The following is a 13,186-nucleotide window of genomic DNA, read 5'->3' as shown; positions in this document are numbered from 1 at the left end:
TATCTTTGTTTTGTAAAATAAAGTTGTTCAAAAAAAAAAAGAGAGACTTAGATAGGAGCATGGTAAGTTCAAGGTTATCCCAGACACTATATTGAACTTGGCCGCAAAATAGTAAATGAAAAGATTGTGGGCTACAGTGCAGAGAAAAGATACTTGATGTGTATGTCCCAGTCACTAGGTCCAACCCACAGCGCTGAGATCAATCAAACAAAATAGTCTGAGTGTTAATTCAAAGTTATGTTTGAGCAAAGCTGTTTTTGTCTCAGCAAGTAAGATTACTTGCTTTTGCCAAGATCCTGATTTCAGTTACCAGTGCCACACTGTGGCTCAGGCTTGTCCACTTTGCCCACAGCCATAGCAGCTCCAGTGGATGCAAAAATGATGTTCTGAGCAGCCACATGAGAATCACACCACATTTTCAGAGGGGCCATCCACATTCTTCTATGTAAGAGTAATGACATGGACTGTGGCTATAAGTTCTTTCATGATGCCAACGTTGTCATACATGACCTTGGCCAAGGTGGCTAAGCAGTTGGTGGTGCAGGAAGCATTGCTGATAATCCTGAGTGAGTTCTCATACTTCCTTTGTTTCACATCTATCACAAGCATGTAGGTATCAGAAGAGGCAGATATGATAACCCCTTTGGTCCCACCCTCCAAGCGGGTACCAGCCTTGTCCACATAGACTCTACAACACACACAGCACCAGCATTTACCCTATTGATATTAGCAGCATTTGCTCCTGAAAGATGGTGGTGGGCTTTCAACTGATGACAATTTCCCCTCTCTTAGCCGTGAGAGTGCCTTTGAACTAGCCACGGATAAAGTCCTATTGGAACATGTAAAATGTGTAATTGACATCAATGGAGGGATCATTCATGTAAAAAAATCTCCACTTTGTTAGATAATCTGGCAGTCCTGTTAATAGGTGCCCAATTTGGACAAATCCACACTCTCCACCTTTCACCATAGTGACGACCTGAGTTCTAATAACCAAAGCTATATGGTGAAAGGAAACAAGTATCTCCTACAAGTTGTCCTCTGACTACTTACTTATGTGCACACACACACACACACCCACACACACACACAAACTGCAATACTAATTTAAAATTTCATAAACATATCTGCTTTCAGAAAACTTTTGTCTTAGATGTTAACCATTTAAACAGCCTCTTTAACACAGCAAACTTAGAAAATATATTGCTAATGGTATTTGGGGAATTCATCTTAGTCTAACATAACTGAAGATGCTCATTAACTAAGCCTATATATACATTGCTGTTAAAAGAAAACCAATGGACTAATTATATTGGACAGAATTGGAGCCAAGAGAGTATGGCTTAGAAAGCCCCATCTAGGCAGTATGCACAGAGGATTTAATAGGATGATCATGTTAAAAAAAATAATAAACATGATACATTGCAATTAGGCATATGCCTTATTTGAGCATGGTGTGCTTAATTTGATGTTTGCCATTGGTTGAAATTCAAGTTGAGTGATTTTTATTTTTCTCAAAATTATAGGCTCATATTCAATTGAGGTTTAGTTAATGTTAAATTATGCCCCAGTTTTTTTTACAGAGCAATGCAAAGTGTTAATATATTCGGTTCAGTTCTCTTAAGTATTCTACTTTACCATTAGAAAACCTAGAGTAGCCAGGTGCATCAGAACTGGAGGCTACCCTCCCACATATCCCTGGATGCTTGAAAGAGCTGCAGGAACCCTTTCCATCCCAAGTAGAAGGATTCTGCATGTCTTTTTAATTGAACAACTTTATTTTAAAAAAACAAAGATAAATTTACAATTTTAAGCATTTTTGCATAAAAGTATATGAATACATTTATGTCAGTACTTGTTTTATTTAAAGGTGTGATAGTGTGCATTAAGATCTTACTACTTACAATGAGCATTAAGTACATGTAAAATGACATGTAACCTGAAATTAGTCAAAGTTGTCTTGGTGTCTAAAGATTAAGCATAATGGTATTTCATTTTTTTAAAATTTCATATAGTCTGTAGGTTGCTACTGGGGTATTCAGAGCTTTCTGTGGTTAGTATCCAATTATCAGTGCCTAGATATTATGTCTGTTCTTTTGTGATTGGGTTATCTCACTCAGGATGATATTCTCAAGATTCATTCATTTTCTTAAGAATTTCATAAAGTCATTGTTCCTGATAGCTGAGTAGTACTCTATTATGTAAATATACCACAATTTTTGTATCCATTCATCTACTAAAGGACATCTGGGTTCTTTCCAGCTTCTGACTATTATATATGGCTTCTATGAACATTGTGGTGCATGCCTTTGTTGTCTGTTGGAGCTTCTCTAGGTTTTATGCCCAGATGGAATAACTCAGTCTTCAGGTAGTACTATGTCCAGTTTTCTTAGGAATCGCCAGAGTGATTTCCAAAGTGGTTGCACCAGTTTACAGCCCCACCAAGAGTGGAGAATGGTTCCTCTTTCTCGGCATCCTCAACAGGATCTGCTCTCATCTGAATTTTTTAACTTAGCCATTACAACTGGTGTGAGGTAGAATCTTAGGGTTGTTTTGATTTGCATTTTCCTGATTGGCTAATGATGTCGAGCACTTCCTTAGATGCTTCTCAGCCATTCAATATTCCACAATTGAGAACTTTTTGTTTAGCTATGTACCCCATTTTTAATAGGGTTCATGATTCTTTGTTGTCTAGCTTCTTGAGTTTTTGTAAAGCTTGGATAATACGGCTCTTTCTGATGTAGGGTTGGTAAAGATCTTTTCTCACTCTGTTGGCTGCCCTTTTGTTTTCTTGACAGTGTCTTTAGCCTTACAAAAACTTTGCAATCTCATTAAGTGACATTTGTCAATATTTGATCTTAGAGCACAAGCCATTGTTGTTCTGTTCAGGGAATTTTCTCCTATATCTATGTGTTCTAAGGTTTTCCCTACTTTCAAATCTAATAGTTTCATTGTACCTGGTTTAATGTTGAGAACGTTGATCCACTTGCAGTTGAGCTTTGTACAAGGAGATAAGAAAGGGTCTATTTTCATTCTTCTGCATGCTGAGTGCCTGTTGAGCCTACAGCATTTGTTGAATAGACTGTCCTTTTTCCATTGAATGTTTACAGTTCTTGGTCAAAAATAAAGTGACCATGTATGTGAGTGTTCATTTCTGGATCTTCTATTCTATTCCATTGATCTATGTGCCTATTTCTGTACCAGTACCATACAATTTTTAGCACAATTGCCTTGTAATACAGCTTGAGGTCAGGGATAGTGATTCCTGCAGATGTTTTCTTGTTGTTGAGGATGGATTTCGCTATTCTAGGTCTTTTGTTATTCCAGATGAAATTGCACATTGCTCTTTACAACTCTATGAAGATTTGTGTTGGAATTTTGATGGATATTGCATTGAATCTGTAGATTGCTTTTGGTAAGATGGCCATTTTTACAGTGTTGATCCTTCCAATCAATGAGCATGAGAGATCTTTTCATTTTATGAGATCTTCCTCAATTTCCTTCTTTAGAGGAATGAAGTTCTTGTCATACAGGTCCTTCACTTGCTTAGTTAGAGTCACACCAAGATATTTCATAGTTTTTGTGACTACTGTGAAGGGTATCTTTTCCCTAATTTCTTTCTCCACATGTTTGTCCTTTGAGTATAGGAAGGCTAATGATTTGTTTGAGCTAATTTTGTATCCTTTTGGTTCATAGTCTCTGCTAGTTTTACAGTGTCCTTGTTCAGTTCCTGTTTCTATGATCTGTCCATTGGTGAGAGTGGGCTATTAAAGTCTCCCACTATTATTGTGTGGGGTGAAGTATATTTTTGAACTTTATTAGGGTTTCTTTTATGAATGTGGGTGCTTTTGTATTTGGAGCATATATATTAAGGATTGAGAGTCGCTCCTGACAGATTTCTCCTGTAATGAGTAAAAAGTTTCCTTCCTTATCTTTTTTGATAACTTTTGGTTGGAAATTTATTTTATTCGATATTAGAATAGCCACTGCAGCTTGCTTCTTGGGGCTGTTGCTTGGAAGTTTTTTTCCCACCCTTTTACTCTGAGATAATGTCTATCTTTGTCTCTGAAATGAGTTTCCTGTATGTAGCAAAATGCTGGATTTTGTTTATGTATCCAGTCTGAGAGCCTATATCTCTTTATTGGGGAGTTGAGTCCATTTATGTTTATAGATATCAAGGAATAGTGGTTGCTGTTTCCTGCTATTATTGCTTTGGTAGGTTGAGTTGTGTCTGTGTCTTTTTCTTCTTTTTGTTTTCTTGCTTAGGAGTTTTCTTCTTTATACTAGGATGTAGTTCCCCTCATCGTATTGCGTTTTCCACCTATAATTCATTGTAGTGCTGGGTTTGTCGTCAGATATTGTGTAAATTTAGTTTTGTCTTGGAATATCTTGGTCTCTCCATCTATAGTGATTGAGTATTTTGCTGGGTATAGCAGCTTTGGCTGACACTTGTGTTCTCTTAGGGTCTGCATGATATCTGTCCAGGATCTTCAAGCTTCCACAGTCTTTGTTGAGAAATCGGTGTGATTCTGATTGTTCTGCCTTTATATGTTACATGACATTTTTCCCATACTGCTTTTAGTATTCTTTTTTTGCTTTGGGCACTTGGTGTTTTGACTATTATGTGTCGGGAGAAATTTCTTTTCTGATCCACTCTATTTGGAATTATGTTGGCTTCTTTTATGCTCGTAGTCATCTTATTTTTCTGGGTATAGAAGTTTTCTTCTACAATTTTGTTGAAGATATGTACTGTGCCTCTTAGTTGATATTCTTTGCCCTCTTCTTTTCCTTTAATCCTTAGGTTTTGTTTTCTCATTTTATCCTGGATCTCCTGGACATTTTGTGTTAGGAGCTATTTGGTTTTTGCATCTTCTCTGACTGTTTAGTCTGTTTTCAATGCTGTCTTTGGCCCCCGAGATTCTCTTTTCCATCTCTTGTAGTCTGTTGGAGATTCTTGCATCTGTGGGTCCTGAATTCTGTTTTAGGTTTTCTACCTCTAGGGTTGTCTGTTTTAGTGTTTTCTTTATTGTTTCCATTTCCATTTTAAATTCATTTTTCCATTCCTTCATCTCTTTGGTTCTGTTTTCCTCTAGTTTTTTTAATTCTTTGAGTGTTTTTCTTGTTTTCTCTTTAAAAGCTTCTATTTCTTTTTCCTTTTTCTCCCGTTCTTGTTTAAGGATCTCTATCATCATCTTGAGGTATGATTTTGGGTTTGAGTCTTCGTTTTCTTGAGTGTTTCTCATTCTGTTGTTTGCTGTGATAGGGAGCTGGGTTCTGGTATTGCCAGGTTGTCTTGGTTTCCCTGGGGTACGTTCTTTCGCTTTCCTCTTGCCATCTTGTTGTCTGTGATTATATGTGGCATTTTTGTCAGTGATTGGTTCTTGTCTCTCCCTTGTACCTGGTCTCTGCCCTGGATCTCTGCTGTTCCTGGTGGTATATGTCCTGAGCACCTGTCCTGCATGCACAGACCTCTGGGTGGAACCAGATACCCTAAGGCAGAGTCCCTGCTCCTGTGAAGTAATTGGGGGTGGAGGCCACATGTTCTGAGCATTCAGTACAGATATCTCTCCTCCCTGGCTACTCAGAGCACTGTATCACGAGGCCTGTTTTCCTGGATTTCTGCTGTTCCTGGTGACAGATGGCCTGAGCGCCTGTTCTGCAGGCACGGGCCACTAGCTGGAAACAGACACCCTAAAGCAGGGTACCTGCTTCCCTGAACCAATGTGGGGGGAGGCACACTTTTCATGCACTCATCATAGACCTTCTGCACCCCGGCTACTAGGAATGCTGTCCCACCAGGCCTGTGTCCCTGGATCTCTGCTGTTCCTGGTGGCAGATGGCCTGAGTGCCTGTTCTGCACACACGGGCCACTAGCTGGAAACAGACACCCTAAGGCAGAGTTCCTGCTCCCTTGAACCAATGAGGGGGGTGCACTTTCCGCATGCTTTGCACAGACCTCTCTGTTCCCTGGCTACTCTGAGTACTGCCTCACCAGGCCAGTGTCCCTTGATCTTTATTTTGTATAATTTAAAACCTGATACAGAAGATTCAGTGTCCATCTGCACACAACTGAGCCCACAGAGAAACCCTTCAAGCACTCTCCCACATAAGACCGTGTTAAGCCCTAAGCCTGCTTCATACCCTCACCAGCTGTCCAGGCAGGGAACACATGGTGAGCAGATAAGGAGGTGAACTATGGGATCGGGTCCTCTCTGGCCCAGCAAGAGAGCAGGGTGACTGCCACCAAGACTTGAGACCCGCCAATAGAAAGCTGATACCCACTAACAGCCTTGCAGGTGCTCTTCTGACTGAACCCATATAGAGCTTGCCACATACCCTTAGGCTGCCCTGGGAGGGATACCCTGGAGCCCCTGCAGGCCAGCTATAGTGGTACAATTTGTGATATGTTCCTTTCTGGCCCAGCAAAAAGGCAGGGTGACCACCATTTATCAACTCAGGACCCACATGCACACGGCTGAGCTCCCAGAATAGACTCACAGGAGCTCTCCCAACTGGGCCCACAGAGACAGAACAGAGTCACTGAAATTAAAACTCACTGCCAACCCAAAAAGCGCCAAACACCAAGAAGCAACTTCTTTCCTGACCCCACTGACCCTCAGATCCACTAGAGACAAACTCCAGTCAGAGACAAGATCACCTATAATCACAGATAACAAGATGGCAAGAGGAAAACAAAAGAATCTACATAATAGAAACCAAGACAACCTGGCAACATCAGTACCCAGCTCCCCCACCACAGAAAGAATTGGATTGCTAAACACACAAATAAAATAAGACTTAGGCTCAAAATCGTACTTCCTGATGGTGATGGAGATCTTGGAGAAGCACATAAATAAATCCTTTAAACAATTACAGGAGAACCAGGAAAAAATCATTCAAAGAACTACAAAAAACACAACCAAACATATATTAAAAAATTAAACAGAAATAGAAACAATAGAGAGACAACCCTTTAGATGAAAAACCAAAAAAAAAAAAAAAAAAAAAAAAGAAAGAAAGAAAGAAAAAAGAAGAAGAAGAAATCAGGAGTTACAGATTCAAGCATCACCAACAGACGACAAGAGATGGAAGAGGGAATCTCAGGGGCCAAAGACAACATAGAAAACATACAAAAACAGTCAGAGAAAAGACAAAAACCAAAAAGCTCCTAACCCAAAATGTCCAGAAGATCAAGGGCATGAGGAGAAGACTAAACCTAAGAATAATAGGTGTAGAAGAGGGGGAGGCATGTCAAATAAAAGGCACAGTAAATATTTTCAACAAAATTATAGAAGAAAACTTCTCTGTCTTAAGAACAAGATGACCATGAACATACAGGAAGCCTATAGAATGCCAAATATATTTGATGAGAAAAGAAACTCCTCCAGACACAGAATAGTCAAAACACTGAACATTTGAAACAAAGAAAGAATCCTAAAAGTTGTAAGGTAAAAAGGATAAGTAACATATAAAGGCAGACCAATGACAATTACACCAGACTTCTCAACAGGTACCACAAAAGCTAAAAGGTCCTAGACAGATGTCATACAGACCCCAAGAGAACACAAATGCCAGCCCAGGTTACTATATCCAGCAAATCACCAAAACCACGCACTATAGTTGATCCCAAAAAGCACTTACTGGCAGGAACCAGACAGAGATGCTCCCTCAGGGACTATGCTAGAGTCACATAGATACAGCTGAACATGCTTGCAGCTAACCAGAACATCTCAAATATAAATACAGAGTATCTGAGAGAGGAGAGAGAGAGAGAGAGAGAGAGAGAGAGAGAGAGAGAGAGAGAGAGAGAGAGAGAGAGCAAAGAAAGCCTATAATGAATTGGGATCTTTAACTGCGTAGAAAGTGAGAAAACATTGCATCATAAAATAAGTTTTTAAATGTTTGAGAACATAGAAATCACTGTACTCTGGACACATCGATACAGTACTCTGGACACATATATTTCAGATAAGTCCAGAACCAAGGATTTGAACTACATGCTTTTAAAAAATCATTTTTTAGCTCTCTATTCCTCCCTCTTCCAGAAACAGCCACATATTCTCATGCACTGCCAACCTCATGCTTTAGAGATGATGGGGGAAGGTCAGTGTGAACAGATTTGGCCATATTTGGTGCCTGGTTACCAGGGCTGCCTTCTGCTCTGCATCTGGCAAAGTGGAGATTGTTGCCATCAACGACCCCTTCATTGACCCCTTCATTCAGTGTCATGATCTACATGTTCCAGTATGACTCTACTCATGGCAAATTCCATGGCACAGTCAAGGGTAAAATGGGAAGCTCAACATCAGTATGAAGCCCATCACCATTTTCTAGGAGCAAGATCCTGCTAATATCAAATGGAGTGATGTTGGTGCTGAGTATGATGTGGAGTTTATTAGCATTTTACCACCATGGAGAAGGCCAGGTCCCAGTTGAATGGACCAAAAGGGTCATCATCTCTGCCCCTTTGACCTATGCCCCCATTTTTGTGATGAGTGCAAACACAAGAAATATAACAACTCACTCAAGATTGTCAGCAATGCATCTTATACCATGATCTGCTTAGCACCCCTGACCAGAGTCATCCATGACAACTTTGGCATTGTGGAACGGCTCATGACCACAGTTTATGCCATCACTGCCACACAGAAGACTGTGGATGACCCCACTGGAAAACACTGCTGTGATGGCCATGGGGTAGTCTAGAACATCATCCCTGAACCCACCTGTGCTGCCAAGACTGTGGACAAGTTTATCCCAGAGCTGAACGGGAAGCTCACTGGCATGGCCTTTTCTGTGTTTCTACTCCCAAGGTATCCATTGTGGATTTGACATGCCACCTGGAGAAATCTTCCAAGTATGATGACATTAAGAAAGTGGTGAAACAGGCAGTTGAAGGCCCACTATTGGGCATCCTGTGCTATACTGAAGACCAGGCTGTCTCCTGCAACTTCTACATCAACTCCCACTCTTCCACCTTTGATGCTGGGACTGGCATTGCTTTCAATGCCAATTTTGTGAAGCTTATTTTCTGGTATGACAATGAATATGGCTATAGCAATAGAGTGGTGGATCTCATGACCTACATGTCCTCTAAGGAATAAGAAACCCTAGACCACCCACCTCAACAGAGATGTTCCCATCTCAAGTCAGCCAGCAACAATTAGCCTCTCCCTACCAATTTCCATCCCAGACCCCCATAATAGCAGGAGGAGTATAGGGATTCCTCCCTACGTACACTCTTAAAAACCATCCATAAATGTACACTACATTTTCCCAAAAATCACTTCTTAAAAATTTTTGGCAAAAACTCAAATGATTTTTCTTTAAACATTCAAGTCTTTCGACAAATAATTCATACTTCAATGTAATTTTTAATGTAAACTTTATTAGCTTTGTTGGAATAAATATTTCCAGCATCTATAGCCAATGCATCCAAGTTAATAGTTCATATACTGTACCTAAAATGGTTATAAAGCAAAACTTGAAACTTCAATAAGAACATACAGTGTGATTATCTGTGCCAGCACATACTGGAGTAATTGGAAATGTGAGAGTTGTGCTTTGGAGGCTGGATTTAAAAAAAAAAAAAAACTGTGAGTATGTAGCACATAGAATTTATTGAACCAGGCCTCTAGTATATGGTCCATGAAGACTATTTATCAAATAGTGGAATAAAAGATAGATGCTTTTGCAGTCTCATAACAAAACACCATGAGTGTTCTGCTAAGTCATTTGATTTTTGTCTGAAAGTGCAAAATAGTGCCTTCTGGGGAAAATGTTTTAAAATTTATCTCTATAAAACCAGAGTCCAAAACCACATAGCCATCATTTAGAACTGTACCCATCCAGCACAAACAGATAAGGCAGCATCATTGCTGAGAAGGCAGCCCAAGTAAGCACAGAGTTGCATGTGTGCAGAAAGAAAGTTAATTTCCAAATTCATTTTCCAAAAGATGCTATGGGCAATGAGCAGTGACATCAATAGAAAACAGTGCATCTTGTGCACCAGCCCTAAAAAAATATAGTGCTCAACAACATTGAGGTCTCAGGTGCTTTCTGCCCTAAAACTTTAGAGAACTTTTAAAGAAATATTGTGAGTAAAAGAGTACACTTCTAAGATAACTTGAATGAAGTCATATGTTAGTCAATTGAAATTAAATCCATATTGAAAAAAAATGTAAATGACAATTTGGAATATGATACATTTGTATATAAATGTTTATAATTATTTAATTTCCAAAGCCCTCCTATTATATAACATAGTAAGAATCGCCATGTTCACTTCAATAAAAATTCTGATAGTTTTATTTTTGCTTGTGTACCAAATTACTGCACATAAAGTAGTTGAAAAAAAACATATATTTATTACTTTGTGATTTCTATAGGTACATACATATAGATGATACCTTTGTCTCAAGATCTTACCAGGTAGTGTGAACAGGTTGATCATATCTGATCTCCTGGACTATTCAAAATTTCCACTTCTTTTGAAAATTTTCATATTGTGGTGGTTTAAATAAAAATACATCCCCTCTCATATTTGAATGCTTAGTCATCGGAGGGTCATACTAGTTTAAAGATAAAGAGGTGTGGCCTTGTTGGAAGAGGTATAGGCTTATTGTGGAAAGTACATGACTGAGGGTAAGCTTTGAGATTTCCAAAGCACACTCAAGGTCTAGTGGCTCTCTCTTTTCCTGCTGTCTATGGATCTAGATGCAGAACACCCAGCTAAAATGTCTGTTTATGAAACACCATTTTTCCCACAATGAGGATAATAGACGAGACTAAACCTCTAAGATGATGAGCAAGCCCCAATTAAACTTTTTTTTTTGAGTTGCCATGGTTTCTTTTCACTTCACACACAAATTTACACACTGACAAAGACAGTGACATTTTGGGAATTTTAATTATTGTATTTCTTGTGATTATAATATAATTACATTGCTTCCCATTTTTGCTTTTCCTTCAAGCCCTTCTGTACAGTGCTATATGTTATCTTTCAAAGCCATAGTCTATTTTCATTCGTTGTTACATCCATTTCTTGCAGGAAACAACATGAGATTGCAAAAAAAAAATGATTTAACCAATTCCTTACCCATAGCATAATATAAATTTTGGGCTGGGACTTGGCATAAATCATAGCTTCGGTTAGACTGAGGCAAAAAGTTGGTTAGTTCAGGGCCAGTTATGTTACATAATGAGTCCTTATCTCAAAGTAAATATTAACTAAATAAATTGTTTTAGTCAAGCACCTTTTTAAATGGTTACTGGCAGTTAGATATTTCTTTTCTTCAATATACTTGCTTAAATATTTTAATTTTCCTGTTTAGTTTTGGAAGAAAATTTGGAGGACCCTCTTGATTTATTCAAGAAGTAATTTTAGTAAAATTAGTTTAGCTTCTTCTCAACCTATATGTGGTTACCTACTGTATATGCTCATCTGATTTGCTAATATACTGAGATTTTTTTGTGTCTAATGCTAATAAACTGCTGTTTTATATAACATGTGAGTTTGGAATTAGGAGAGTACTAATCTCATATTTCAATTTAAAACCATTTATTTCCCTTTTCTTAAGGTCAAACTTATTTTTAAAAATATAAATTTTATAAACCATCATGGCACAGGTATATTGTCCATCATCATAGGGCAGAAGCTATAGAATGTCAATCTGAGATCGACCTAAGATCAAGAGAACAACCCAATATCAAAATTAACAAATGATTTTTAGCAATGAAATCATAAGGATTTATCTGTACCTTAATAATAATTTATAACACAAATTTAGAAATTTCATACTTATGTGTCTGTTCAATAGCTATTTCTTTTTGAATAAAACATAATAGTTTTTTTTTCTTTCAGTTTATTTATTTACTTGACTTTTAAATGTTATAAACACAGAGATGTTTAATATTCAAATTTTAATCATTCAATAGCTGATAATTATTAAGCTTACCTTCAATTAATATCTAATTTCAAAAATAGCTTTATTTTGATGGGAGGATTTCCTAGAGCTACATCAGTTTTATTAATCTCAGAAATCAGGTTGGTTTCTTTGATTCTCATATTTTTGTATATAATTTTAAATATGAACACTATATCAGTGATTTTCATGAAGTTAGTTACTCTTTGCAAGCCAGTGTGGGGTAATGCAACTATATTCATGATGATTAAATACACATCATAAATAGAAATATGTAGACTCAGTAATTATAATGTGACATATGTAAATTATATATCTTTAATCATAAGTTTTGGAAATTAACTTTATCACTGAATAACAATTTTGCATCTGTTTTGAAATTATTTATTCTATGAATATTGCCATCTGTATTGTGTGGAATATGCTCATGTTCTTATTTAAAGCATAACTTGAGATAAAAACTTAAATTCCTCCTAAAAGAAGTGTTTTAGAACAAGTTTGCATCTTTGGTTGAATAGTCTGGAAAAATTATGGCCTTGGGTAATTCCAGTTCCCAATATTTCACCAAGGGCATCTTTCTTCCCTAAGGACTTTATTATTACCAATAAGCAGACTCTGAAGTTGCAGTACCATCACAGAGTATCATTTATATGTGAAATGTGATTCACTCTCAGAGCAATCTTTTACAAAGGGCTTTCAGATGGTTCCTAGTGAATTTAGAACAATAATGAGCAAATCAGAATATTTCTTTCAAATTCGGCTTCAATTCTTTTAAATTAGACTAAAAAAGGAATATTAAAAATCCAAATAATGATGCATAAAAGGAAAATTTAATTATTCTACTATATTTACCTACAACCAGCTTAATGTTACTTTGGGATATTTAATAGTAATCCAGAATTATATGCTCTATCAACTATTTTACATTATACAAAATGATTGTGAAATTTTTATTAAATATTCTGTATTAACATTTGAAAAATATTTCTTCCCTTCTAAAATATTCAGAACAATTTAGTAACTAAGATATATTTTCAATGTTCAATTGTTTACAAATTATGAACTCACATCATCTTAAATTTATTCTCCTAGGCCACAATTGCCTTATTTATTGATCAAGAAATCTCCCTACACTCCCCTAAGTGTACAAGCTTTTTCCATCTCTTTTAGCTTCAGCACAGAACTAGATGGTAATCCTATATTGATGCAGATACTACAAACCATGGTTGTAAGAAAGCAAGCTCAAACTGAGATGAAAACTT

At 37.4% G+C, this 13,186-nt stretch overlaps 1 pseudogene across 1 annotated transcript in view; it reads left to right on the top strand.

The window, feature by feature from the left end:
* The first annotated feature begins 454 nt into the window (after nucleotides 1-454).
* LOC308429699 (terminal uridylyltransferase 4-like) overlaps nucleotides 455-13,186 on the top strand; it is a 73,415-nt pseudogene continuing 60,683 nt past the window's right edge. Inside the window, exons 1-2 of the transcript in view lie at nucleotides 455-566; nucleotides 8,740-9,034. The product of the transcript in view is annotated as a terminal uridylyltransferase 4-like (transcript). The remainder of the gene's footprint in view (nucleotides 567-8,739; nucleotides 9,035-13,186) is intronic.

Source organism: Micromys minutus, assembly GCF_963924665.1.
Source record: "Micromys minutus genome assembly, chromosome: 14".
NCBI lineage: Eukaryota > Metazoa > Chordata > Mammalia > Rodentia > Muridae > Micromys > Micromys minutus.
The sequence above is the reverse complement of the archived record's forward strand: the minus strand, read 5'-3'. Positions and strand labels throughout refer to the sequence as shown.